General features: G+C 41.0%; 1 long non-coding RNA gene across 1 annotated transcript in view; it reads right to left on the bottom strand.

The window, feature by feature from the left end:
• LOC133066221 (uncharacterized) overlaps positions 1-17,416 on the bottom strand; it is a 52,603-nt gene extending 35,187 nt beyond the window's left edge. Inside the window, exons 1-2 of the long non-coding RNA XR_009695105.1 lie at positions 17,273-17,416; positions 9,460-9,966 (exon numbers count right to left, since the gene is read on the bottom strand). This is a non-coding gene — a long non-coding RNA (uncharacterized LOC133066221). The remainder of the gene's footprint in view (positions 1-9,459; positions 9,967-17,272) is intronic.
• Between the last annotated feature and the right edge of the window lie 7,485 nt (positions 17,417-24,901).

Below are 24,901 nucleotides of genomic sequence, written 5' to 3'. Positions count from 1 at the left end.
CTATGAGAATGGCACCTAGTGGTAGCTTAATTAATACCTAGGTAGAAATAAAACAACTTCTGGAATGCCAACTTTGCAAATCTAAGCCAAAATCTATCCCATGAGAACAAAAGTCCAAACTGGTGTTTTAAAATACCCCTGAACATCTATCTCTTGACTCCTCTTATTTCTTTCCTTTGAATTTCAACAAAGAACAAAGGAAAGTTTGTTTCTTTCCTATTCCAAAGTTTCTTAACTATTCTTAAGAAACATAGTTTTGTTCTGCCTTCCATTACTGATACTCTGTTTATCTACTTATCAAGGGCATAGGGAACTGACACCATTTCTACTCTCCTGGTTCCTGATTATTTTAATAAATTCAGTATTCATGTTCTGCATTGTATAGAAACAAATCTTCCATTAGGGCCTTCACTATGACCCTAACAAAATATTCCCATTTCTAAGACTGTAATCTTCCAAAGGGCTAACAGGAGGAAAAGGAAGTGGGGAGTTCCTATTAGCTCACTAGAGTTTTCTCACATGATCCCAGCTGGGGCCAAGATTGGTAAATCAACAAAGAACAAGTCCTTCCATAATAAAGAGAAAGTAGATGTGAGAAGTTCTGTTCCTCCTGCCAAAGGTCTTTCTATCATCCCAATTACATGGGAAAAAAATTAAGAAAAATGCAGACTAAGAGGTGGGAAACAAGAGTGATTCTATTCTTTATTGACAGCCTGGGGAGGCTGGTCTTCTTTACACTATGGACTTGAAAATCATTCTGTGATGTTGCTGGGACCAGTGATGTCGCTGACTCTCTGGGAGTGGGGAAAGGAATCTATTATCAGTTCTAGAGGGCTGGCTATTAAGTCTGTGGCTCCTCCCATTTTCTTCTTTCTCTTTGACCTCTAGTTACTTACAGAAATTTTAGTGTTCATTAGCACCTTCAGCCTGGAGCTGAAATACAGAAAAGAGTTAAAATTCAGATGATGGTTTTCCATAGCTCCGTTTTCATTTCTAGGCACCAACCCTGGGTTGGTTTCCACACTACACTGGAGGGGATTCTATTGTTCTCCTCCACATTTTATTGTTAACACAATAAAGCTGGCATGGATGTGACTTGTGCTTCTGTGAGCTGGCTATGTATAGAAACGTACTGTTACTCATTTCCTGCCCATTCTTCTCTTCCAGAGAGATATTTATTCTTATACTGGGACAACTACTGATAAGTTATAAGCTTATTCAGAGAAATTTAATCGCCAGAATCTCAGCTGCTATGGGATAGGGTTATGCTCCATTGGTAGCCATTGCCAAGAGGTTCTGAGCCCCACTATTGTAAATGTTAGAAATTATCTTTACGGCACATTTTCTGAAAACTTAAGATTTGTGGGTCTGAGAACAACTCAGCTAGAGAAAACTGCTATACACTATACAGGCAAATTTGGGGGGGGAAAGTAATAGAATTCAGGGCTAAGTGTCTGTCCATGGTGTCTGATAAGAAAGAAGATTATTCTAGAAGTAATGAGAGAGTATACTCTACCCAAAGATGAACATGGTAAAATGTCAAGAAAGAATATTTTTATTATAATGTGATATCAGTGTGAAAATGGAATGTAGAAACTACTCTACATTCTTCCGCTACCACTGTCCACTTCCTCTACCACTTTTTATCCTGGATTAGGACTCTTCCACTGCCAGGCAGATCAGTTTCAATACAGCAAAGGCTCCAGGTGCAGCCATCACTGAGGCAGAGAGCAAAAGATGAGGAGTCAATGTGCAACGTCAGCGTAACACACGCTGCTTTCTTATCCTGAAATTCTTGGCTGATGAGATTGATCTGCTACCCACCACTATGTCTCAAATACTGATTCTTTCAAGGAACTCAGTTTAGAGAAATAGTTATCACCCTGTCTTTCGTTCACTCTCTAGCAGGCCAGCTGTATGTAGACTAATAATTTCCTATCACAGTTGTAGAGCAAAGAGGCTTGGCTTTCATTATAATAAGGGAATATAGGGAGTTTGGGGTGGACATGTACACACTGCTATATTTAAAATGCATAATCAACAAGGTCTTATTGTGTAGCACAGGGAATCCCGCTCAATGTTATATGGCAGCCTGGATGGGAGGGGAATTTGGGGGAGAATGGATACATATATATGTATGGCTGAGTCCCTTCACTGTTCACTTGAAACTATCACAACATTGTGTGTTAATCGGTTGTACTCCAATACAAAATTTTTTAAAATTTAAATAATATAATAAAGGAATAAAAACACTAATTCAGGAAAAAACCTAATTCAGCTATGGTGGCTGGATCAAAAGTCTATATGGTGAGATAGTTAAGTTCATAAATGACCTCAGGGTGGTAATCTGCAAATAGAAAACTGAGTCAACTTTGTGTGTTACTAGCGATAAAGCCAGAGAAGGCAGTGGCACCCCACTCCAGTACTCTTGCTTGGAAAATCCCATGGACAGAGGAGTCTGGTAGGCTGCAGGCCATGGGGTCGCTAGGAGTCAGACACAACTGAGTGACTTCACTTTCACTTTTCACTTTCATGCATTGGAGAAGGAAATGGCAACCCACTCTAGTATTCTTACCTGGAGAATCCCAGGGACTGGGGAGCCTGGTGAGCTGCTGTCTATGGGGTCACACAGAGTTGGACATGACTGAAGTGACTTAGCAGCAGCAGCAGCAATAAAGCAGTTTTCCCTGTGCTGATTTAAGAAGCCATCCCTGCACTGGGGAACCTTGGGAAGGACCTGGAAAGTATACTCCATACAAAGTAAACTCCAGGGGCACTGATTGAGGCCAAAACAAAACTAGCTTTCAGGCCGAAAACTCACCCACATTATAGCAGTACATAGTTCTGGGGATTAAGTGAAAGGAGCATATGTTTTTATTGTTTGTTTCGCCATCTTGCTGGAGGATGGCCAGGTTAATGTAGGTTACATTGGGCAGAGCAGCTGCAGAAACTCTGAGTTCAGTAAAAAACATTCTTCTGGGTATGGTAAGTAGCATATACCTTTTTCATTAATCTCAGATAGTGCAACTCATCTCAGAGTTCCCAGAGCTCTGCTGGGTACAGAGGTTTTTCAATAGCTTTCTTGCAGGGACTTTCCTCAATGACAGAAACTTGTCCCCACTGTTCAGTTAACCTGAGGTTTTCCTGATGGTTGACTACTTAATTCTCCAAATTCAGGTTCTCATAGTAAAATAACTTGCTCTTTATACTTCTGGGGTTGTTCCACGAGTAGAGTAGCTTATTCAGTCTCTAAGTTGTGTTTGACTATTTGTGACTCCATGAACTGCAGCATGCCAGTCTTCCCTGTCCTTTGCTATCTCCCAGAGTTTGCTCAAACTCATGTCCATTGAGTTAGTGATACCATCCAACCATCTCATCCTCTGTCACCCCCTTCTCCTCCTGTCTGCAATCTTTCCCAGGATCGGGGTTTTTTTCCAATGAGCTGTCTCTTAGCATAAGTGGCCAAAGTATTGGAGCTTCAGCATCAGTCCTTCCAACTAATATTCAGAGTTCATTTCCTTTAGGATTGACTGATTTGATCTCCCTGCTGTCCCAGGGACTCTCAAGAGTCTTCTCCAGCACTGCAATTCAAAGGTATTAATTCTTCAGCACTCAGCCTTCTTTATGGTCCAACTCTCACATCTGTGCATAACTACTGGAAAAACCATAGCTTTGACTATACAGACCTTTGTTAGCAAAGTGATGTCTCTCCTTTTTAACATGCTATCTAGGCTTGTCATAGCTTTTCTTCCAAGGAGCAAGTGTCTTTTAATTTCATGCCTGAACTCACCATCCACAGTGATTTTGGAGCCCAAGAAAGTAAAATCTGTCACTGTTTCCACTTTTTCTCTATTTGCCATGAAGTGCTGGGACCATATGCCATGATCTTAGTTTTTTGAATATTGAAGAGTAGCTGGTGTTCTTTAATCTGGGGCTGCCCATATTCAGCCCTGATTATCATTCTTGCTTGCATACAGAGGAACTTTTAACTTGTCTGTGCATTCAGGTTGTTGCTTTCTGAAATCTGTGCCTCGATGACTGGTGACTTTGCTACCACTGCAAGGACTGTGATGTATGTCTACATGACTTCTGTTAAGCTTCTGACAAAAGCCAGAGCAGCCCAGACACTGATCCACTGAGGAATGTAAACTCCAAATATAGCAATTAAAAAAATTCTGCTCAGTTGTGTCTGACTCTGCAACCCCACAGACTGTAGCATGCTAGGCTCGTCTGTCCATGGAATTCTCCAGGCAAGAATACTGGAGTGGGTAGCCATTCTCTTCTCCAGGGGATGTTCCCAACCCAAGGATCAAACCCGGGTCTCCTGCATTGCAGGCAGATTCTTTACTGTCTGAACACCAGGCAAGCTCCCGAGATAACATATTGGTCATGTAATATGGTTATTTACCTGCCTCTTCCAGAGTAGTGGATCCGGAACATGTATGTAGGCATTTTCTTACTTTTAATAAGTGCTTTGGTTCTTTAGGGTTTCCTTGGGCTTCCCTGGTGGCTCAGATGGTAAAGAATCCACCTGCAATGTGGGAAACCTGGGTTTGATACCTGGGTTGGGAAGATCTCCTGAAGGGGGGCACAGCAACCCAGTCCAGCATTCTTGCCTGGAGAATCCGGATGGACAGGGGAGCCTGGTGGGCTATAGTCCACGGGGTGGCAAAGAGTCAGACACAGCTGAGTGACTAAGCACAGTTAGTCCCTTAGGGAAGACAAAACATGAATCCCAGAGGAATTTCCACTGAATTCCTAGAACACAGGTACCCTAAATGTGGTGTTCTTTTGGTCCAGTCTACTTGATCCTTAGGAACATTGTCTGAATATCAGTAACTATTTTCAAGGTAGCCTACCTTTCTCCTATAGTGTCTTCCAGAAGCCACTATCATAAGGAATCCCTTCAGCATACTTATTCTGCATTCAGTCATGTCTTTGCCAGGAGAGGTGGGAATATCCAGTTTGTCCACAGTCTGTAGGGTGGCTAAGGGATCTCTCACCTTCAGGGTGGACCCACAAGACAAGGTTTTGGAGAGGAGGTTTTGTTTAGTCTTGTGTTAGCTATCAAGGAGAATTCCAAAGTGAAAGCTTGGCTCTTGGTCATCTGAGCATTTCTTTCTCCTTGAAGAATTTCAGGGCATTCCAGTTTGGTTCAGAATGTTTGTTGGTTGGTCACTAAGTCATGTTTGAGTCTTTTGCAACCCCATGGACTATAGCCCACCAGGCTCCTCTGTCCATGGAATTCTCTAGGCAAGAACACTGGAATGGGTAGCCATTCCCTTCTCCAGAGGATCTTCCCGACCCAAGGATGAAACCTGTGTCTCCTGTACGTCCTGTGCTGGCAGGTGGACTCTTTACCACTGGGCCACCTGGGAAGCCCTTGGTCCAGAATATGCAGTACTTAATTGAAGTAAAAGCAGGTCTTTCTTGGAGTACCTGTGAGCTATAATAGTTTCACACTGTTCCCACATCAGGAATGATATGTCAGGACTTTGTGTTGTAGGAAATACTTGAAGAAAATATACTGAGATAGCTGTTATGAATTTCTTTCTCCTCTAGTATTTATTGTGTTCAATCCCAATTTATTCTCAAGACATTCTGATTTAATTACCTAGGATGGGGACCAGGGCTCCTGATGATCTGAATATGAAGCCTGCAATGGCAGCCACCAACTACCCACACTCTTCATTCCACACATGAGGAAATTGGGGGATTAATTAAAATGGCACCAATATAGTATATTTAAGTAAAAATTTTTTCATAAGTAAGTAGTTAATAATTTTTAAAACCTGAACCTTCTTGACCAAGGGAGGCTTAACTGTTTGGACAACTGTTTACCCTTTCCACTTGTTTTTTTCTAGGAACTAAAGGTCTTCCTTATCCCTGATATTAACTCTGTGAACACAGATTAACCTTTCTAACCCCTTTTTTTTTTAAAAGAACTACCAGCCAAATATTTACCCACAGGAGCTGACACAAACAAGTTTAAAAAGAAGAAAGAATAAAACTTAAAATAACATAGTTGATTCTCACTTTCAACTTTCTCTAACAGAACTTTAGTATACAAAGAGTTAGAAGGGCTATTTTAAGTAGCTTGCAAAATTAAAAACCAAACAAGGATTAAAATATGAGAGGCTAGGCTTCCCTGGTGGTCCAGTGGTTAAGAATCCACCTACCAATGCAGGTGACACAGGTTCAATCCTTGGTCCGGGAAGACCCTGCAGGTCAACTAAGCCTGTGCGCCACCACTACTGAGCCCACGCTCTAGAGCCTATGCTCTGCAACATGAGAAACGACTGCAATGAGAAGCCTGCATGCCTCAGAGAAGAGTGGCCCTCACTTGCTGCAAGAAGAGAAACTGCACGCAGCAACAAAGACTCAGCCAAAAATAAATAAATAAATAAATAATCTTTTAAAAATCCAAGAGGTAAGCAGGTGCCATGGTGATTTTTTAAATGGCTGAACCTTCTTTGACTCACCTCCCTCCAAGAGCAGGGTCTGTTCCCTCCCCTTGACACAGAAAGGTTAGTGATTGGTTTAACCAATAGAGCAGGGCTCAACAAACCTTTCCTTTAAAGGACCAGATAGTAAATATTTTAGGCTTTGCAGACCATATGGTCTCTGTCGCAACTACTCAACTCTGCATCAGAGCATGAAAGCAGCCATAGAAGGTATGTAAGCGAATGGACATGGCTGTGTTCCAATGATACCTTTTTTATAGAGACAGGTGGCATGATGGATTTAGCATCAAGCGATAATTTGCTGATCCCTGCCATCAACAGAGTATGTAAGAAGTGATGCTCTGTGACTGCTGAAAGTGACAGTGTTAGCTGCTCAGTCATGTCTGACTCTTTTCCAACCCCATGGACTGTAGCCCCCCACGCTCCTCTGTCCATGGGATTCTCCAGGCAAGAATGCTACCTTGAGTTTGCCATTCCCTTCTCCAGGGGATCTTCCTGATCCAGGGATTAAATCCAGGTCACCTGCATTGCAGGCTGGTTCTTTATCACTGAGCCACAAGGGAAGTGCTATGATTGCTGAGGTGAAGTCATAAAAGGCCACAGGGATTCTACCTGTGTCTCCTGGAACACTCAGCTTCCTCTTGGAACTTCGCCACTATCCTGGGAGAAGCCCACATCAGAGGGAGAGGACCCACACAGGTGCTTCATGTCATCCAGGTACCAGCATGAGAGTGAGGAAGCCTCCACATGATTCTAGTTTCCAGCCTTTCAAATCCCCCCTCAGCCTTTGAATCTTCTCTCCAGAGACATTTGGACATCGTGGAGCAGAGATAAAAGGTCCCCACCATGCCATCTGAATTCCATAAGGATAATAAAACTGTTGTTTTCTGTTACTAGGTTTCTGTTACTAGCTTGTCATGCACCAATAACAATGAGAAGAGACATTAACTGAAAACGTGTAAGAGCCCACGTGGACGGCCACGAGTCAGTGCCTGACACCATTGTAGTTTCAGATACTTTGTTGTTGTTCAGTTGCTCAGTCAGGTCCGAACCTTTGTGATCCCATGGATGGCAGCACACCAGGCTTCCCTGTCCTTCACTATCTCCAGGACTTTGCTCAAACTCACCATTGAGTCAGCGATGCCGTCCAAACATCTCATCCTCTGTCGTCCCCTTCTCCTCCTGCCTTCAATCTTTCCCAGCATCAGGGTTTTTTCCAATGAGTCAGGTCCTCTGATCAGGTGGCCAAAGTATTGAAGCTTCTGCATCAGTCCTTTCGATGAATATTTAGGGTTGATCTCCTTTAGGACTGACTTGAAGTCCAAGGGACTCTCAAGAGTCTTCTCCAACACCACAATTCAAAAGCATCAATTCTTCGACGCTCAGCCTTCTTTATGGTCCATCTCTCACATCCATACATAACTACTGGAAAAACCATAGCTTTGATTATATGGACCTTTGTTGGCAAACTGATGTCTCTGCTTTTTAATATGCAGTCTAGGTTTTCATAGCTTTTCTTCCAAGGAGCAAGCGTTTTTTTAATTTCATGGCTGCACTCACTGTCCAAAGTGATTTTGGAGCCCAAGAAAAGAAAATCTGCCACTGTTTCCACTTTTTCCCTAGATACTTTGTAAGTAATACTTAAAATTTATGATGCTAGTATATACTAGAAAAGCTTTCTAACATTAAGTAGTATGAACTATGCTAGTAGTCATATTTAAATTACAATGAATTGACTTCATCACAGCAAGCAAGAGAGAATGCCAACATAACCAAGTCAGTCTTTTGTAACCTAATCTTGGAAGTGACATCCATTACTTTTGCCATGTTCTACTTATCACAAGCAAACTATCAGGTCCAGCCCACAAACAGAGGCAAAATTATTGAGGGGCAGTTTAGAAGCATGTCTACCTCAGGATGTGAGACAGGTTAAGTTTTAGGAGGAATGTTTGCATACCTAAAAATAGTCTTTTTCTACCCTCACATTTAATTGACAGTTTGGGCATGGAATTCGAGTTAGGCTGACTCTCCCCTCACCACCCTTACCTGAGGATAGGCTGCCCTGAGGAGACAGAAAGGGGGAAGCCAGACATGCAAGGTGAGGATGACAAGCTCTTTAATGGCCCCCACTGCATGAGGAAAAGTCAGTAATGGTCTTCTTCATACTCCCTGGAGGACCTGGCCAGATGCAGAGCAGGTTAAAAAGTGTAGGAGAACAGACCTAAGAAGACAAAACTTAGAAGATAAAGCATTGAAAGCATCGGTTATGTGCCAAACACTTGGAGACCTCTATGCTCTGAAGAAACAGTCATTACAGTGTATCTTTATCTCACCAGTCATCTGAACAATCTGCCTAACAGAAAACAGAAGAATTAAGTGAAGATGAAATTGGGACACTGAAACATCAAAATGAAATAGACAACAAAAAAGCCAAAACCAAAATCAGTAAAACTTCTGAATGGGAACAAAAATATAAGGAAACAAACAGCAATGCTCATAACCCAGCACAAAAGGAGATGAACTAGATGAAGACATTTTATCTTTAACTGTTGAAGAGAATGGAAACAATACTTAAAAACTTTATTTGACATTTCTTTAAAAGAAATTTTTTTAAAGTTGAAATGTGGTTGATTTTGAGGGCTTCCCTGGTAGCTCAGATGGTAAAGAATCCACCTGTGATGCAGGAGACCTCGATTTGAACCCTGGGTGAGGAAGATCCCCTGGAGAAGGGAATAGTAACTTAGAGAATTTCAATAGACAGAGGAGCCTGGTGGGCTACAGAGTCAGGCACAACTGAGCAACATCACCACAGTACCATTGTTGATTTACAGTATTAGTTTCAGGTGTACAACATTTTCAATATTTTTATAGGGTAGACTCCATTTAAACTTATTACAACATAATGGCTATATTCCCCTGTGCTGTACAGTATACCCTTATTTTAAACATAATAGCTTGCACTGAAATTTCAATTCTTATATAAAACAAAACCTACCTCTAGATGGACATGAGGCTAATGAACTCCTATATATTCTCTTTGCTTTTGATGCATCTCAAACAGTGCTGAAGTGCAAGACAAATCCTGGTGAGAAGGCAGTGAGAAGGTCCTAAGAAGGCACTTTGAGACAACACCAGTTAACATGTTCTGTGGAGACACAGCAGAGTCAGCTGCTAAAAAGAAACCCTTGGGGAAGTAAACAACTCATGATCATGACGATGTGTGAACACAGCAGGGGAAGAACACCATGCTGGTAAGCTATGTTGACAAATTTCATACCAGAAAGAAGAATCTCTAGGCTTCTTTCCTCATGAAACTGACACAGAAACACCAGCTGTATAATTTCACACTGGCATAACTAAGAAGTAGGACTAAATATGGAGCACAGTCATGGCCAGTCAGACGTATCCAGTAGATTTTCTTCAAAAATGAACACTGCTGCTTTAAGACTTGTAGGGAAGTATTTTGGGGCTTCTCTTGTAGCTCAGTCGGTAAAGAATCTGCCTGCAATGCAGAAGACCTGGGTTCAATTCCTGGGTTGGGAAGATCCCCGAGAGAAGGAAATGGCAACCCACTCCAGGATTCTTGCCTGGAGAATCCCCGTGGACAGAGGAACCTGGCAGGCTACAGTCCATGGTGTCGCAAGAGTCGGACACGACTTAGCAACTAAACCACCACCACCATTCCTAAGCTATCTACACACTCTATGCTTCCCATGCCTTATGCACTTGGCTGGCAAAATCAGTGTCTGTTATGGGCATACCTGTTGCACTGAAAACAACTGAGGAAGTTTGTTCTTTTATCCATCAATTACCACAACTATTTCAGAATTTGACAATGTAATTTCTGTCTCTTCTCAGAATAATGAGAAGGATAATGACTGTAGGAAATTTATCATTCTCAGTGGACAGATAAGCATGATGCTTTTGAAATTTTAATAGATCTCCTGCAAGCACTTGTTTTATGTTTAGATGGTATCCATGGTGACACAAATTTGAGATGAAATAACAGTCTAGCTGGCCGAGCATTTGTCCTTGCAGTATATCAACAAGTTTTCATTTCATATTTATCACGGTTGTCCTTTGAAGTGTCGTATCTCAACCTTTTTAAAAAAGTCCTATCATTTTCAACAGTCTTTGGAGAAAATCTCCAGAGGGCAAATCTTTGATGTTTTCTTTGCAGTTAGCAGGATGACTGCAGCATTGCATTCACTAATGAGGTGATGGAAAATATTAAAACTTAGCATGGATTTTGGTTTGAGGAAGCCATAGATTTGATAACCAAACTTAACACTCAAATGAAACTTCCTTGGAAATTCCACAGACTTCAGATGGTACAGTGGTAAAGAATCTGCCTGCCAAGGCAGGAGACTCAGGAGACCTAGGTTTGATCCCTGGGTTGGGAAGGTCCCCTGGAGTAGGAAATGGCAACATACTCCAGTATTCTTGCCTGGAGAATTCCATGACCAGGAGAGCCTGGCAGGCTATAGCCCATGGGGTCGCAAAGAGTTAGAAGCGACTTAGTGACTAAACAACAACAACAATACATGGAAACACTACTTTACACATTTTATTATTTAGACTGAGTTGTAAGTATGATATTTCCAGACTACCTTCCCCAAATGCTTTGAATGAAAACTTACTCTACAAAAAGCATCCCAGAATTTCACTTTGTTTAAATATCCTGTATCTGTGTTGTTTTAAAAGAACTTACAACACAAGTCTGCCTTTTAGACACAGCATCACTTTTCCCTTACTGATCACCTCAGGCAGACATTCAAGGGGGATTTTTCATAGGACTTTAGACATGTTACATGTCATTTCCCCCAAAAGTTTATTACATAAAAAGCTTTGGATCAGGAAAACAAGAATCACACAAGTAAAGAGAAATAAGGACAGATTCCTGAAAATCCAGAATACAGGCCACACCACAGAAACAACATAATCTAATAGGTGGGAAAGAAGGAAAGACCAGGAGCAAGAGACTCAGCTTTCAGGAGAATGCTACTCCTCCACCAGCAGTGGCTCCTGCTCTTTAACAACAGTTGTTAACAAATCTTTAGGCAGTGGGGGGTGTCAGATTTTTTAGCTAGCAGACACTTATGGGTAGCAACCTGGCCTGAAGGGAAGCTAAACAATTTGTCAAAGGGAAGCCAAGCCCTCTGGGTAGTTATCACACTGTTTTTAACTTCGAATGCAAGTTATATAACAATAAAAACAACATGTGTTTTCTGAGAATGCTTTTATGTATAATTTATAAACTTTTTTGTTTTTACATATGAATTATGATTCTAGAGGGGGTTGTGGGTTTTCTGCAAATTGGTGAGGGGAGCTAAAGCTGTCCTAGGCTGCTCCTTCATGGCCACAAGTCTAAAAAGCACTGTTCTGAACTGTATGAAAGCACGGGGACTTCCCTGGTGGTCCAGTAGTTAAGAATCCACCTTGCAATGCAAGGGACATGATTCGAACCCTGGTCAAGGAACTAAGATCTCACATGCCGGAGGGCAACTAAGCCTTCGAGCCATAACTACTGAGCCCTCGAGGCCACAGTGAAGAGCACTTGTGCTGAAACTAAGACCTAATTCAGCCAAAAATAAATAAATAAATACTAAAAACAAAACAAAAAACAAAGGTGCAAAGAGTGAATCAGAGAAGGTAACTGAGGTAACCTCTGACTGGACACAGTACAGAACTACTCAACCTCCAGGTTACAAATGAAAACACTGATGGTCAGGGCTAAGCTGATTTTAAAATTCTGTCTTAACAGAAGTGATGATGATGGCAAAATATTCCCATGGAGGGAGGTTATAGGAACAAGGAAGGAGATGTGTCTTTTCCTAACACCTGGTGATATGGTCCTAAGCCATAAAGAGTCTGGAGAGCCATCTCCTCCCATGTAATAGTTTTTTGGGAAACAAATAATCTGAGCTATTTCAAGTACTGTGGCAAGTTCAACTAGGATTTGGAGGCTCAGGAAAAAATCCAGTTGGAGTAGCTTCAATTCAACACAAATTTACTGAATACATATGTATCAGGTACTATGCTGGGGACATATAAGACAAAGGTCTCTATCCTCAGAGTCAAAGGAATTTTTCACCTCTGAAATCCCAGAATCACATTCAGGAACTTACCTGTACAGACTAGCTCAAGGACCCAGCAAAACGATTTGCCTTGCATTTTCTAGAAGCTGGCTGTCTTTGAGACTGTGCACCATTTCTGAACAGAGTACAAAAAGTAAAATCTAAAAGATGCTCTGGCCTGTTCTCTTTTAACGCAAATGCCTAACTCATGGGGAAAAAAATCACACTGCAAATTTAAGCTGATTTTGCTCTTGCTCCATGGAGGACTGAGTTAGAGCAATTTTTAACTTCATGCACGCCAACTGTGAGCCAATTTAAAACAAATATGCCAGACCAAGCCATTCTATTGGGCAGGAATCAGAACAAAGCCCATCCTAGCCTAGATCAGGGACATCCACCAAAACCTGAATGCCTGAGGAGAAAGATTAATTTTACAAATGTTCCTCAATGAATTTTTTATTCTAACCACCATCCCCTCCTCCAAAACCTCTTTCTCTCCACGCTTTCTCCACCTGAGAAAATGGCAACCCATCCACCCAGCCAAGCCACACGTTGACACATGGCTAAGTCCAGACCATGACCAAGTCCTGTCAACTCTACCCACCAATATATCTTAAACTCACTTACTTTTCTGTCTCCTACCATCACCACAACCGAAGTGACCGGTATCTCCCACCCAGACAACTGCAATAGCTTCCTAGCTGCTGTGCTTGCTTCTACCCTGACCTCTGTCAAATTCCTCAGACACATATATGATTTAACTTGAATTGTTTATTGGATATTTCTCCCCTCAGAACGTAAGCTCTGTGAAGACAAAGACCCGATCTGTTTTGTTTTTTTAAAACACTGGGGTATTCCTGGTGCCTACCTCAGTACCTGGCATACAGTAGGCATCAATAAAACTTGAGAGAATAAATGAATGCTTTGTAATCCCTGCAACAGACAGAAGTCTCCTGTCCACCCAGAAAAGTAAGGCTTGGAATTCATTCTCTTAAGGGTCTTTTTTCCCCTTCAAAGCCACATCAGCCATTCCTCAATGAGAATTGAGACTTTTTTCTTCCTTCAGGCTGATTGTATGGTAACCTTTTAGCAGATTCTTTTAGGAAGAAATCACAGTTCTGAAAGACTCGAAAATAAGCCTACCTCTTTCTAATGCTGTGGAAAGAGATGATATTTTATGAAGGAAAACAAACCAACCAAAAAAAAAAAAACCAACTTAAACCTTTTGAGGCACTACTGCCATCTGGTGGCAACAGTATTAAACTGCAAGCAAGCAACAACCGCCCTACCCCACCTTCATCTTCTGATTGTCTCCTATTTTTCTGAAATTTAACAATGGTTCTAACTTTGGAATAAAGTTCCTTTGATCCATCATACCTTCTGTTCTGGAAATGTACATGCTTCATTTCTAGGGCATTTTCTTGAATTATTTCTTTGATATTTTTCTCCCCATCATTTTCTCTTTTGAGATTTGTTATAATTTGGATGTTGGATCTCATGAACCGGCTTTTAACTTTCTTATCCTTTTCATCCCATTTCCATCCTCTCTCCTTTTTCTTTTGTACTAGTTTTTTTTAGAGGTGATGTGTTTGGCTCTGGCAAAATATCCCCCAAAACAACCTTTGACAAAACAAAGCTGAGTTTATCCTTACTGAAGGAGAGCACAAACTTGATGGAGTCTTAGCCCCCTGAGGTATTCCTGAGATTTTGCAATCTGGTTTAAGGCAGGTCCGTCGATGCCAGAGTTTGATTAGGATTGGAAAAGGGTTAACAGTTTAGAGTTTGGGGTCCCAGCTAGGAAGGGTTTTGAGATGGAGGTTTCAAAGAGTCTAGAGGAGTAAGCTGTTGCTTGATGCTATCTACTGGTAAGCTCAGCATTTACATGGGTTTGGGGGGAGGAAACTCCTGGAATAAACAATATTATTTATATCTTTCATTGCCTCCTGAAAAAGTTCCCTGTAATAATAAACTTATACTTGTAATAAGTGGAATGAAACAAAAAATAAATACTTACTGTAAACAGTAAGCTGTGTGGGTACAGATGGTTTCAGTTATCAGGGGTCTCTATCTTATTTTCCTTCCTTTCTGTTGAATTTTTCACTTCTACCGCAGTATTTTCAATTTATAAGAGTCTTTCTTCTTCTGAAAGCTCCGTTTAAAAGTCTTTTTCCTTTGAAGGGACAAGATATCTTCAAGGACAGACAATAGAACTTTTTAAAACAAGTTTTCCTGCCAGCTTCATGGCCTGAACGTCTTCTGGGTTTCTTTTGGTGTCTGTCCTTCACACTGGGGCTTTCCTTGACTGCGGGTGAGCCTTGGCTGTATACGAGGAGCAAGGAGCCCAGGGGCAGGGCAAGGCAAGGTAGGAGGCTGGGCTCGTCAGTGTAGGCAGATCATATAGGACTGCAGGGTTTTGCCCCTCTTGGGCTCAGAGGTTTTCACACTGAGGAATCACCCAATTGCCTGTGGGTCAAGGAGAGTGTGGAGCAAGCGTGGTTGCCAGCGTTCTCAGAGTTGAGTTGCAGAAAGGGGCTGAGACATCTAACACCGACATTAACTTAGTTCCCATTTTCAGTACAGTATTCCTGTACTAGCTATGCTTTTTGTTTGTTTCACTCACACTCTCTCTTTCAGGGACATCTGGTACTGCCACCACCTAATCTTTCCTAGGGGTTCTAAAAATTGGCTTGTGAAACTTCTCTGTTGTAAGAGTCCACCTGCCAATGAGAGGACACGGGTTCAACCCCTAGTCTGGGAAGATTCCACATGCCGCGGAGCAACAAAGCATGTGCCACAACTACTAAGCCCATGCTCTAGAGCCTGTGATCCGCAACGAACAGTAGCCCCCACTTGCCACACCTAGAGAAAACCCAAGTGCAAGAATGAAGACCCAGCACAAACAAACCTTTTAAATCTAAATAACTAAAATAAATTAATTAATTAAAATAAAAAGTGGCTTACTATGGCGTCCTCCACTAATAGCTTAGGGAATCATTACTCTGCTAAGTCAGTTTCCACAAAATGTGGTTGCTGTCATCTGCTTACCCAGGTTCTTTGTCTTGTGGGTTTATACATTTTTAACTTACTGTGCTTTTAGAAGACTTGGGATAGGCAGCAGAGATAAATGAATAGTGTTCATTCAACTCCATTTAACTAGGAATCTGCATTATATTCCTAAGGTCCCCTCCAACTCTAAATTCTATGATTTTTAGTACATTTTCATTAAAGCAAGAGTGAACATATTTGGGAATAATTCTGAAGCAAGAACAACTTAGGATTCTCATGTCCAAATGTATTAGGAGAAGAGAGGGAAAAATAAAAGAAGAGAGGGAATTTGTTTTTTTTCCCTCCCAATAATCAATTTGGGAAGGCTTCATGGAAAAGGCAAAATTTATGGAACTACTTATATGATAAAAAATACACATTTTAACATGAAGTAGATGAAAAAAAATTTAACATGAAGTAGATGAAAAAAAAATTTAATAACTAAACCTGAGAACTTACTTATTTATACATTTTAAGAACAGCAGAGGTAAAATAATAAAGAAGTTGGGGGAGCCTACAGCAATCTTATTTTCAATGCAACAAAATGAGAGAGGAAAAGACAAAAAATCAAAATAAAACCCAACCACAGAAGCTGTTTAAAGAAATGGAAAAGCCAATCTTCTAAAATTCAAAGGGAAATGCAAGGGGTCTTGATCAGCCAAAACAATACTGAGAGAGAAGGGCAAAGTTGGAGGTCTCACTCCCAATTTCCAAACTTATTATATGGCTATGTGCTAAGTCACTTCAGTGTCTGATTCTGTGCAACCCTATGGACTGTAGCCTGCCAGGCTCCTCTGTCCACGGGATTCTCCAGGCAAGAATCCTGGAGTGGGTTGCCATTTCCTTCTCCAGGGGATCTTCCTGAGCTAGGTATCCAACCCGCATCTCTTGTATCTCCTGCACTGGCAAGTGGGTTCTCTACCACTAGTGCCACCTAACCTAAAACAGTGTGGTCTTGGCATAAGGATAGATACATAGACCAACAATATAACTGAGAGTCCAGAAATAAATCCATACATCTCTGGCCAAAAGATTTTCAACAAGATGGCAAGATGGTTCAACAAGGAAAGAGTAATTTCTTTCATAAATATTGCTGGGACCACTGGATACCCACACTCTTACTTCGTAAAATATCTCAAAAATTAATTCAAAATGATCAACAGCCTAAACAAAAGAGCTAAAACTATGCTTCATAACTATCTCACACACACATATACACATGCACAAGTTTCACACTGACCTCTGCTCTAGCAACATGAAACACAAACACTTCATATTCTCTCATGATTCAGTACCATCTTGTATATTCCCTGCCCCACCCCTGGAATCAGTCGTTTTTTTTCAAGGACTCCTGGTATGTTAGAGAAGGGTGGTATTTGGAAACCAAGATCTGGCTACTAGATGTGCTTATTGCTGCTACTAGGGCATCACTGCTTCCAGATTTTTTTCAGAGGACAGAGCTGGGAAGTCTATGAATATAAGTAGGTGTGTATCTATGAATTCATACTAATACTTTCAACACCAATACAACACCTCAGGGTTCTTTTGAACTTTGCCTCTTTCTATGTTTCCTTCTCCAATGGTGAGAAATCTGGCTCTCATAATCCCAAATATATTATTTGCTCAATCGACTTTCTTATTTGCTCAATGGAAACAGCCTCCCAGCCCTGTTGTGTGTCTCCTCACCTTGCTCTTGAACACCAGTAGGCACAACAAAGCGCTCTGCACAGTGCCTTCCTCTCCACGTTGGTGTGTGTGTCCTGGGGTGCAGGACAGCTGCCACAGCACCTCCATGCCGCTCACCCCCACATGCCTCCACCTCACTGCCTCCATGCTGGGGAAGAAAGAAAACAAAATGAAAGAGAAGATTGAGGGTTGGGGACTGAAAGAGAATCACAGATGTTCTCTCATTAAAAATAATATATATCTAGCTCAGGACCTCCCTGGTGGTCCAGTGGCTAAGACTCCAACTTCCCAATGCAGGGGGCCCAGGTTCAATTCCTAGTCAGGGAACTAGGTCCCACATGCCCCAACTAAGAGTTCATATGATGCAACAAAGATCCAACATGCGTCAACTAAAACCTGGCTTAGCCAAATAAATAAATGTATTTCTTTTGAAGAAAAGCTATGACAAACTAGACAGCATACTGAAAAGCAGAGACATTACTTTCCCGACAAAGGTCCGTATAGTTAAAACTATGGTTTTTCTAGTAGTCATGTATGGATGTGAGAGTTGGACCATGAAGAAGGCTGACAGTCAAAGAATTGATGCTTTAGAACTTGAGAGTCCCTTGGACTGCAAGAAGATCAAACCAGTCATTCCTAAAGGAAATCAGTCCAGAATATTCATTGGAAGGACTAATGCTGAGGCTGAAACTCCAATACTTTGGCCACCTGATGTGAAGAACTGACTCATTGGAAAAGGTCCTGATGCTGAGAAAGATTGATTGCAGGGGGAGAAGGGGACGACAGAGGATGAGACGGTTGGATGGCATCACGGACTCAACGGACCTGAGTTTGAGGAAGCTCCTGGAATTGGTGAGGAACAGGGAAGCCTGGCATGCTGCAGTCCATAGGGTCACAGAGTCAGACACCATTGAGTGACTCAACTGATTTCTTTTAAATTTCAGATAAACAGCAAAAAAAAGTCTTTAGTATAAATACATCCCCAATATTGCATGTGACATACTTTAACCCCTCAAATTGATTGTTCATCTAAAAACTGGGCACTTTGTATTTTTATTTACTCAATCCGGCAACCATATGACCAGATTGTGAAAGGTTTTAATAAACATAAGAATTCAGACTTCATTCCATAGCTAACAAGGATCCATGAAGACTGTAGCACAAAGAAGTGGCCATAGTAAAATGGTATTTGAGACCAGCCAGAAGACAACATGATAGACATGAAGTTTTAGCAAGCTCCAGGAGTTGAAGATGGACATGAGTTTGAGCAAGCTCCAGGAGTTGGTAATGGACAGGGAAGCCTGGCATGCTGCAGTCCATGGGGTCGCAAAGAGTTGGACATGACTGAGCAACTGAACTGAACTGAACTAAGAAGACAACAGCAACTGTCCTTGTAGGAAATTCTGAGATATCAGACAAGGATGGTAGAAGGAAAGGAAAAGGGTAAGATCTTGTGACTGGTTACAACTAGGCAGATGAAGAATGAGGAGAAATCCAATACAACAGGTGTTTAGTCTGGATGTCTAGAAGAATGACAGAGCTACTGATGCAAAGAGACAGGTCTGGAGGAGGGACTGCTTTGGGAAGAAACAAAACTAGGCTTTGAGATGTTGCTTGTATATCTAAGTGAATGTTAAAACAGGAAAAAATAAGTTACCTCTTCTTCAGTACTTTCTCCCAGGCACTGCAAAGATGGGATGTTACTCCTTATCCTCACAGCCACCTTGCGGGGGAGGTATTATCACAATTTTCTTATGGACAAAACCGATGTCACCGGCAGGTGGCAGAGTTAGGATTTAAAGTCCCAGGTCACCTAACTAAAGTCTGGGTTTATTTCCTCTACTCCACACTGCCTGGGATTAGAGATATAGAAGCAGAACTCCAGAGTAGTCACGTTCTCTTGCTCCATCAACAACACCTTGTTTAAACCCTTGGCTATCACTTCCCCTCCCAGTACCCTCTGTGAAAATGTCCTCCCAATGATGCAGTCACTGATGGTGATCACTTAGACTTCTGATGGCGGTCTTTGGGGTCCAAAGACTACACAGAGGCAGAGAAGAAAGGGACAGAAAGAGTGGTCTGTTCTTCAGCTCTTCAGCTACATTTCCCCCTCAGTTCTGGAATATAGTCTCTTAAAGTTTTTCACAAATATGGGACTTTCTTTTCTAAAACCACACCTTTCTAAAGAAACTCAAAACTTGATCATCGGTTCTAGCTGATGTATAAGCTTGTTGTTACCTCATTTTTCTCTTGCTCCCCATCCCTGACACCTTGGCCCCAAACTCCTACCAAAACAGTGCAAGTCCTTGTGCATGTCATTTCACGTGTGAGGCTTACCAAAGTCATCCTGTTCCCACTGATTCTCTGAAGTGCCACTGGACTTCTCTGACAGTGCAGTGGTTAAGACTCCCTGCTCCCAACAGAGGGGGCACAGGTTTGATCCCTGGTCGGGAACTAAGGTCCCATGTGCCATGTGGTGTGACCAAACGATTTTTAAAAATTAACAAAACAGTTTTAGTATTAGTGCTTTTTAACATAGAGTCCTAAGAAAACAAAGCTTGAAGCAGAAGATTATGTACTGAAGCTTTGTTGATGGGTGGAATTCTAAGGAAGAAAGTGTAAGAGAACAAAGAAGTGAGGTAGGGAAAAAGTGAAAACAACATAAAGGATGTGTTACCAAGATGGCCATAGCTTCACTGCAAAGCTGAAGCTAACCATGGCATCACGTCTCCAGGGAGGGAGCACTTATGAAGCCACTATTTCTTAGAACAGCCCATCACACAGGAGAAAGAGTGAGCAATGCTGACTCATTTCATCTCCTGTCTCTCATGGGCTAAGTTTTATCCATCCCCAGACAGAACTCCCGTATACGTCTGGATTATATTACTCAACCCCCACTCCACCCCTCCCAGGTACCTTCTTGGGAAGCCAGAGCCTCTGCAGTCCATTCTAGCCAAATTCCAGGTTCTTCAGTTCTTCCTCCCAGTCAGTACTACCTGTGGGGAACCCTCAGTTTGTGGGGGCTAGAGGGGAGAAGGGGCTGTTACTTTATGACTGTAGGATAACTGATAGGGTTTCTGTGAGAACTCAGTCAAGTAATACCCCAGTGCCTGGCATTCAGTATGCACTCAGCAAATGTTAGCTATTCTTATTAATAGTAATTAAGTGAAACTTTTGTGTATGATTGTCTTGTGATCTGTACACTGTTATGAACATCCTCCTCCAGTCCCTCCCTCTTCTCTAAGCCTTTGTTAGGCACCATGGGACTCAGTCATCACTCTGATACAGACACATCTGAGTGGTTCAATGACGCCATGGGCAGTGGTCCACAGCAGCGGGGGACAATCAAGCAGCCAAATGGATTTGCAACAAATTGACAACAGTGGTAGCCACTGACCAGGCAACACACAGCTATGCAATGCAGCTGAGTATCTTACCTTTAAAAAAAATATAACTAGCAATAATGCCTTTCATTGTTTTGCCACCTTAAAAAATTATTTTAAACATTTAACTTGTCTCTGAAATCCACTAAGGAAATAAATTGGTTTTTTTGTTTTGTTTATAAATCATAGCCATGTAGCTGAAGGATAATTTGCCCATTCATGGAGTCATAAATTTGCTTCTGAAACCATGAATACAGGAGACCTCAAATGTCAATTGAATATCTGAAGGATAATACTTTCTTTGGGAAATTTGCTACATGATCCTCTAAGCTTGGTTAATCATAAATAAATATCCTTCACTTAATGATTAATTCAAATCTTAAGTCTTGTCGCTGTGGAAAAGAGGGCTCCCTTCCCTATGTTTTCTTTATGAGATACTCACTGCCATGGACATAATGCTTGCTTCCCTTGATGGAACAACAGCTCTTGACAAATGGAAATATGATTTCAGCAAAGAAATTGCTGTTCTATGTGTTAAAAATGGCTTCAATATTCTGTTTTGATTCCTGCTTAAAATATATGGAGAGTATTTTTATGGTCAAGGTAAATCTATGTGATTAATGTGATAGACATGAGCCTTGAAACAGTCAAAAGTGGATTTGGGGCTTTCATAAAATATGCATTTACTCTTCTGGATATAAGAGTTGAACTTTTAAAAATAAAAACTGATAGAAGTTATGATCTAATAAAAAATGTAAGTTGTAACACGGGTGGTTTCTAATAAATTTCCTAAATCATGCTTTTCTTAGTGATGATAACAAGTGTTTATCATGAGTGTCTGGTACTTGTTTGAAACCTTTTGATGGCCTAGTTGCCCCTGTTCCTGGATCTACATCACCTCCATTACCTGAAAACAGCTTTGGTGCCATCATTTCTGATCTTTGGTCTTGTACCTTAAATGTGGTACCCTCAGGCCACCCTCAGTAACTACCAGCCAGAACTAACATAGTCCTTTGCCCCATTCTTCTGAGACTACCTTTGGCCTCAGGAGAGGAGTTGGGGCACGCACAGGACATGAAGCCAGGTGCCATTGAAGTTGCAGAGAGATATAAGAAACATGTGGTAGAGTTATGCAGAAAGTATTGAACTTAAAGTTGAAAGACAGGAAAGAGAAATAAAGTCAGGGAATCAAGGAGAGAACATTCCTTAAACATCTCTGTGTTTCGATGCCTTAAAGTTAGGAAATTTAATCCCCACAACAACCCTTTAATGAAGTCATTAATCTTCATTAGTATGACTGTGAGAACAGTGGCTCTGAGGGTTTAGAGCTACCTCTTTCAAAGTCACTGAGCTATAGATTTCTTAGGGAAAGCCTGTAGATCTCTGTGGTCACTGTGTACATGGATGAGTGGCATGAGACAGTGGTAAGAAGGAGATTGGATGAATTTCTACTCAGCTATTTTTAAAAAAATGAAATTTTGCCATTTGCAACAACATGGATGGACCTGGAGGGTATCACGCTTAGTGAAATAAGTCTGACAGAGAAAGACAAATACTGAATGTTATCACTTACACATGGACTCTAAAAAATAAAACAAACTAGTGAATATAACAAAAAGAAAAGGACTCAAAGATATAGAGAATAAACTAGTAGGGGGAGGGACAGGATAGGGATCGGCCATTAAAAGGTACAAACTACGATGCATAAAGTGAATAAGCTACAAGGATATATTGTATACAAGGAATATAGCCAATGTTTACTTGTTATTTACTGATTTTTTTTATTTTTGGCTGTGCTGGGTCTTTATTGCTACTCACAGTCTTTCTCTAGCGGTGCCAAGCAAGGGCTTACTCTCTAGTTGCAGTATCCAGGCTTCTTCTTATGGCGGCTTACTTACCTTGCTGTGGAGCACGGGCTTTAGGGAGTGCAGGCTCAGCAGTTGCAGGACGTGGACTCAGTTGTCCTGCGGTATGTGGGATCTTAGTTTCCAGACCAGAGATCAAACCCACGCCCCCTGCATTGGCAGGCAGATTCTTAGCCACTGAACCACAAGGGAAGTCCCAGCCAATATTTTCTATTAACCATAAATGGAGTATAAAGTATAAAAATTTTGAATCACTATGTTATACACCTAAAACACCTAAAATATAATATTGTAAATCAACTGTATCTCAATTTTTTTTAAAGACAGGAAAAAAAGAGATTGGAAAGCTAAATTTCACCCATATAGTGAAGAGCCTTATTACACTATGTCTTTTCACTAAACTATGCTGGCTGAGGTACTTGCTAGCTCTGTAACCAAGGGCAAGTGTGCTTAACCTCTCTGTGCCTGAGTTTCCTTGTTTTAAAATAGAAAGGAGAAGAGTGATGCCATCATACATACCACAAAAAGTTTTGTTAGTTCCAATGAACTCATGTTAAAAAAAAAAGAAAAGAAATTCATAAGCAGAAATATGCCATACAAACTCAACTCAGTTCTCCTCTCTAGATGCAAAATTTCACAGTCCAGCTGTGAAATTTCACAGTCCAGGAGGACATAACATAAGCACAACTTACAGAGAATAATCACAGCAGTGTAACTCAAGGTTTAACTGTCTTGGTATCTCAAAAGTCCTCCAGCCTACTGGAGAATACCCCAATTGCCACATTTTAATAGAAATGGTCTTGAACTCCCATCCTATATAAAATGAGAAAACCCAGCATTGTTTCCAATGTTTCTGAGCTTCCTTGGACTATTTCTCTCCTTATAATTTACAGCTCTGTTTTACTCCTGATGATTGCTCTCTCTCTGCTGACTCAAATGCTTATACCACACCATTTGTACTAGATACCATCTGGATTCTTGAAGTGATCAAAATACCACTGGCACCAGATCATATATAGAGCAGATTTTTACTACAGATTTGGGGGCAAAGTTCGTGGGGTTAAATATTAAGTATCCCTGTTCCTAAATGACCTTTGAAGTTTTCTCCCTGTAAATTCCTCACTGGACATCTATTCACAAACTAACCAGCATCATTCTGCTCCATTTTTATTTTCTTTTGATTTCACTTTCTACCTGCAACCCATACCCTTGCCAAACCTATTATACATATATAATATACATATACATATATATTATACATATCGCAAAAATAACAACACTGTACCAGGCAGTATAAGGGCTTTATGTATGTTCTTTCATATAACAGACACTTTCTCTCCCTGTGTTTGGCCCCTAGGTATCCAGGCAAAAACCCTTGGAGCTTCATCTTTTTTGTCTCAACAAATATTAAATGCATTTTTTGCTTGCTTGTTTGTTTCATTTTGCTAGAATAATGCTAGCTCCTAGAGCTTTGGTAACAAATAAAACAGACTTAGTCTCTGACATCATGGAACTCCATATTCAAAGAGATGAAAAAGTAAAGACAATTCTGTTTTGAGAGACTTGTCAAAAACCTTGAGGTTTTTATAATAACCATTTTTATACGTGCTGCAATAGATGACAACAAAAAGACAAATAGCAAAATAAGACAAAAATACAAAGGATGCCACACAGCAGGACATGATGGGCACACAAGTCTTTCAGAAATAATAAATATTAATACTTTAGAAGCTGCTGAGATCATCTGAGTTAAACTGGTGGACCCTGAGGTACTAGATTAGAGAGGTAAGGAAGGTAGGGAGGGCTGGGATAGGATGAAAACAGACATAGTGTTTGAGACTCTGGGATCAAATCATGATTCTTTCACTTACTATGTGACTCTAGGGAGCAACTCAATCTAAGTGTGTATTTCCTCCTTTGGAAAACTGTGATAACAACAGTAACTTCCTTAAAGGATTGTTTTAGGAATTAAATGGGGGGCGGGGAGCAGGGGGAGGGTTTGGGGGAGGGTACACACCAATCTCATTAAGCAATGCCAGAAGCCTGATAAATGCCAAGCAAATGTTCATGTATAAAGGAGCAAATGCTCTGCATTTAAGATCCTTATACTTTCACTTCTTATGTAGTTTTTTAATATACATTATTATTTCAAAATTTCTAGCAATTTATAAAGTGGATATGATTATCATCATCTTCATTAAGCCGAATTGGAAGTTGGGCTTTTCAGATATTAAAAACTTGTATAGGACTTGAAAGGGACTCAGGCCAGGCCTCTGAATCCAGATCTTCTGGCTCCTAATCTTTTCATTCCTGTCTTAAAAGTCAGTTATTCCCACAGAATATGGGAATATTTAAATGTTTGACAACCAATACCTTAGGCA

This window comes from Dama dama, chromosome 12 (assembly GCF_033118175.1).
Source record: "Dama dama isolate Ldn47 chromosome 12, ASM3311817v1, whole genome shotgun sequence".
NCBI classification, from domain to species: domain Eukaryota; kingdom Metazoa; phylum Chordata; class Mammalia; order Artiodactyla; family Cervidae; genus Dama; species Dama dama.
Note: the sequence above shows the minus strand (reverse complement) of the source record. Positions and strands in the feature narration are given on the sequence as shown.